This window comes from Thalia democratica, chromosome 3, assembly GCF_965202585.1.
Source record: "Thalia democratica chromosome 3, ktThaDemo2.hap1.1, whole genome shotgun sequence".
Taxonomy (NCBI): Eukaryota; Metazoa; Chordata; class Thaliacea; order Salpida; family Salpidae; genus Thalia; species Thalia democratica.
Genome location: NC_139167.1, coordinates 2,405,648 through 2,410,683, shown reverse-complemented (window position 1 = coordinate 2,410,683; position 5,036 = coordinate 2,405,648). Strand labels below are relative to the sequence as shown.

Below are 5,036 nucleotides of genomic sequence, written 5' to 3'. Positions count from 1 at the left end.
GTTTAATTATTTCATTAACATTATCAAAGCAAAAAAAAGTAAGTAAAATCATCAAGAAGCAACTTTTAAAATATTTCATCATTGTTCATCGAGTTCAACGTGTATTAAAAAAAAAAAAAACTTCAGTACTTATAACGTACTTTGAAACAAACACTTTTTTATTAAAAAGTGAACAAATTAAACCTAGCGTTAGTAACGGCGGGGATACGCTGTAAAGTTTGTCTGAAGTTTAAAAAAAATTATACCACATTTTCATTACTTTAACAATTTTCACGGAAGACTTTACGTTTCCACTCATATCGAAAGAATGCGACTTTTTTTTGGTCAATCTAAAGACATTGCCTGAAAGCTGAGATTCTCAGGAACATTTTAAAATACTTTTCAGCTTCTTACGACTAGAAATGACAAAGTTATTGCATCTAGAAGTTTATAATTGTGTCAAAGTTTTGTTGTTAGTTTTAGAAAAATCCAGCATAAATTATCACAAAACGTTGCTCATTTACAGAACGACAAAAAAACAAAGTTATAAAGATTTTATTTAATTTTAAATTTAATATTCATAACCATTTCACTTCGAGTGAGTTACAATTTTTAAAAATAATTTTTATGTACTAAATAGGCAAGAATAAAAATATCTATGATAATAACAGTTAAAAGTTGTTTGTACTTCTTGTTAATGCGGGAAAAATACATAAAATTGATATTTAAGTGATAGAAGTTTGAATTAAGAACAAGAAACTAAAACACATTTAAAAATAAATAAGTAAACTAAAATAACAATTTTTAACCCATGTTTATAAGTAGTTAAAAATAAAACAGTTTTATAAATAAGTGTCAGCAGAGGGGTTCGAACCCTCGCCCACTTGGTGGGACCCAGTAGCCAATTCTAGCTTTTCTGGTGCCTTAGACCGCTCGGCCATGCTGACTTATTGGTACAGAAAAATATAGCATATATCTAAGGACACATTTTTTTCAATCTAGCACAGCGTACAACTATATCTAGATTTAAGAGTAACTTTATTCCTATTAAGTGAATTATTAGTTTGTTTGTAGTTTTTAGAAATAGTTGGTCTAAAATGTGTGATATAAAGTTGTTTTTGTACTATTGTATATGCTGCTAGTTTCTATTGAAACATGACGTCACTAGGAAAATTTAACAAAAACAGCAAACAAAATACGTACAAATGAAAGTTTAATTATTTCATTAACATTATCAAAGCAAAAAAAAGTAAGTAAAATCATCAAGAAGCAACTTTTAAAATATTTCATCATTGTTCATCGAGTTCAACGTGTATTAAAAAAAAAAAAACTTCAGTACTTATAACGTACTTTGAAACAAACACTTTTTTATTAAAAAGTGAACAAATTAAACCTAGCGTTAGTAACGGCGGGGATACGCTGTAAAGTTTGTCTGAAGTTTAAAAAAAATTATACCACATTTTCATTACTTTAACAATTTTCACGGAAGACTTTACGTTTCCACTCATATCGAAAGAATGCGACTTTTTTTGGTCAATCTAAAGACATTGCCTGAAAGCTGAGATTCTCAGGAACATTTTAAAATACTTTTCAGCTTCTTACGACTAGAAATGACAAAGTTATTGCATCTAGAAGTTTATAATTGTGTCAAAGTTTTGTTGTTAGTTTTAGAAAAATCCAGCATAAATTATCACAAAACGTTGCTCATTTGCAGAACGACAAAAAAACAAAGTTATAAAGATTTTATTTAATTTTAAATTTAATATTCATAACCATTTCACTTCGAGTGAGTTACAATTTTTAAAAATAATTTTTATGTACTAAATAGGCAAGAATAAAAATATCTATGATAATAACAGTTAAAAGTTGTTTGTACTTCTTGTTAATGCGGGAAAAATACATAAAATTGATATTTAAGTGATAGAAGTTTGAATTAAGAACAAGAAACTAAAACACATTTAAAAATAAATAAGTTAACTAAAATAACAATTTTTAACCCATGTTTATAAGTAGTTAAAAATAAAACAGTTTTATAAATAAGTGTCAGCAGAGGGGTTCGAACCCTCGCCCACTTGGTGGGACCCAGTAGCCAATTCTAGCTTTTCTTGTGCCTTAGACCGCTCGGCCATGCTGACTTATTGGTACAGAAAAATATAGCATATATCTAAGGACACATTTTTTTCAATCTAGCACAGCTTACAACTATATCTAGATTTAAGAGTAACTTTATTCCTATTAAGTGAATTATTAGTTTGTTTGTAGTTTTTAGAAATAGTTGGTCTAAAATGTGTGATATAAAGTTGTTTTTGTACTATTGTATATGCTGCTAGTTTCTATTGAAACATGACGTCACTAGGAAAATTTAACAAAAACAGCAAACAAAATACGTACAAATGAAAGTTTAATTATTTCATTAACATTATCAAAGCAAAAAAAAGTAAGTAAAATCATCAAGAAGCAACTTTTAAAATATTTCATCATTGTTCATCGAGTTCAACGTGTATTAAAAAAAAAAAAAACTTCAGTACTTATAACGTACTTTGAAACAAACACTTTTTTATTAAAAAGTGAACAAATTAAACCTAGCGTTAGTAACGGCGGGGATACGCTGTAAAGTTTGTCTGAAGTTTAAAAAAAATTATACCACATTTTCATTACTTTAACAATTTTCACGGAAGACTTTACGTTTCCACTCATATCGAAAGAATGCGACTTTTTTTTGGTCAATCTAAAGACATTGCCTGAAAGCTGAGATTCTCAGGAACATTTTAAAATACTTTTCAGCTTCTTACGACTAGAAATGACAAAGTTATTGCATCTAGAAGTTTATAATTGTGTCAAAGTTTTGTTGTTAGTTTTAGAAAAATCCAGCATAAATTATCACAAAACGTTGCTCATTTACAGAACGACAAAAAAACAAAGTTATAAAGATTTTATTTAATTTTAAATTTAATATTCATAACCATTTCACTTCGAGTGAGTTACAATTTTTAAAAATAATTTTTATGTACTAAATAGGCAAGAATAAAAATATCTATGATAATAACAGTTAAAAGTTGTTTGTACTTCTTGTTAATGCGGGAAAAATACATAAAATTGATATTTAAGTGATAGAAGTTTGAATTAAGAACAAGAAACTAAAACACATTTAAAAATAAATAAGTAAACTAAAATAACAATTTTTAACCCATGTTTATAAGTAGTTAAAAATAAAACAGTTTTATAAATAAGTGTCAGCAGAGGGGTTCGAACCCTCGCCCACTTGGTGGGACCCAGTAGCCAATTCTAGCTTTTCTGGTGCCTTAGACCGCTCGGCCATGCTGACTTATTGGTACAGAAAAATATAGCATATATCTAAGGACACATTTTTTTCAATCTAGCACAGCGTACAACTATATCTAGATTTAAGAGTAACTTTATTCCTATTAAGTGAATTATTAGTTTGTTTGTAGTTTTTAGAAATAGTTGGTCTAAAATGTGTGATATAAAGTTGTTTTTGTACTATTGTATATGCTGCTAGTTTCTATTGAAACATGACGTCACTAGGAAAATTTAACAAAAACAGCAAACAAAATACGTACAAATGAAAGTTTAATTATTTCATTAACATTATCAAAGCAAAAAAAAGTAAGTAAAATCATCAAGAAGCAACTTTTAAAATATTTCATCATTGTTCATCGAGTTCAACGTGTATTAAAAAAAAAAAAACTTCAGTACTTATAACGTACTTTGAAACAAACACTTTTTTATTAAAAAGTGAACAAATTAAACCTAGCGTTAGTAACGGCGGGGATACGCTGTAAAGTTTGTCTGAAGTTTAAAAAAAATTATACCACATTTTCATAACTTTAATAATTTTCACGGAAGACTTTACGTTTCCACTCATATCGAAAGAATGCGACTTTTTTTGGTCAATCTAAAGACATTGCCTGAAAGCTGAGATTCTCAAAAACATTTTAAAATACTTTTCAGCTTCTTACGACTAGAAATGACAAAGTTATTGCATCTAGAAGTTTATAATTGTGTCAAAGTTTTGTTGTTAGTTTTAGAAAAATCCAGCATAAATTATCACAAAACGTTGCTCATTTGCAGAACGACAAAAAAACAAAGTTATAAAGATTTTATTTAATTTTAAATTTAATATTCATAACCATTTCACTTCGAGTGAGTTACAATTTTTAAAAATAATTTTTATGTACTAAATAGGCAAGAATAAAAATATCTATGATAATAACAGTTAAAAGTTGTTTGTACTTCTTGTTAATGCGGGAAAAATACATAAAATTGATATTTAAGTGATAGAAGTTTGAATTAAGAACAAGAAACTAAAACACATTTAAAAATAAATAAGTTAACTAAAATAACAATTTTTAACCCATGTTTATAAGTAGTTAAAAATAAAACAGTTTTATAAATAAGTGTCAGCAGAGGGGTTCGAACCCTCGCCCACTTGGTGGGACCCAATAGCCAATTCTAGCTTTTCTTGTGCCTTAGACCGCTCGGCCATGCTGACTTATTGGTACAGAAAAATATAGCATATATCTAAGGACACATTTTTTTCAATCTAGCACAGCTTACAACTATATCTAGATTTAAGAGTAACTTTATTCCTATTAAGTGAATTATTAGTTTGTTTGTAGTTTTTAGAAATAGTTGGTCTAAAATGTGTGATATAAAGTTGTTTTTGTACTATTGTATATGCTGCTAGTTTCTATTGAAACATGACGTCACTAGGAAAATTTAACAAAAACAGCAAACAAAATACGTACAAATGAAAGTTTAATTATTTCATTAACATTATCAAAGCAAAAAAAAGTAAGTAAAATCATCAAGAAGCAACTTTTAAAATATTTCATCATTGTTCATCGAGTTCAACGTGTATTAAAAAAAAAAAAACTTCAGTACTTATAACGTACTTTGAAACAAACACTTTTTTATTAAAAAGTGAACAAATTAAACCTAGCGTTAGTAACGGCGGGGATACGCTGTAAAGTTTGTCTGAAGTTTAAAAAAAATTATACCACATTTTCATTACTTTAACAATTTTCACGGAAGAC

The 5,036-nt window shown here is 27.8% G+C and overlaps 1 non-coding gene across 1 annotated transcript; it reads right to left on the bottom strand.

The window, feature by feature from the left end:
- Window positions 1-4,398: 4,398 nt before the first annotated feature.
- Window positions 4,399-4,492, bottom strand: Trnan-auu (transfer RNA asparagine (anticodon AUU)). The gene is given in 2 exon segments: window positions 4,399-4,434; window positions 4,441-4,492. It is a non-coding gene; the product is annotated as a tRNA-Asn (tRNA).
- Between the last annotated feature and the right edge of the window lie 544 nt (window positions 4,493-5,036).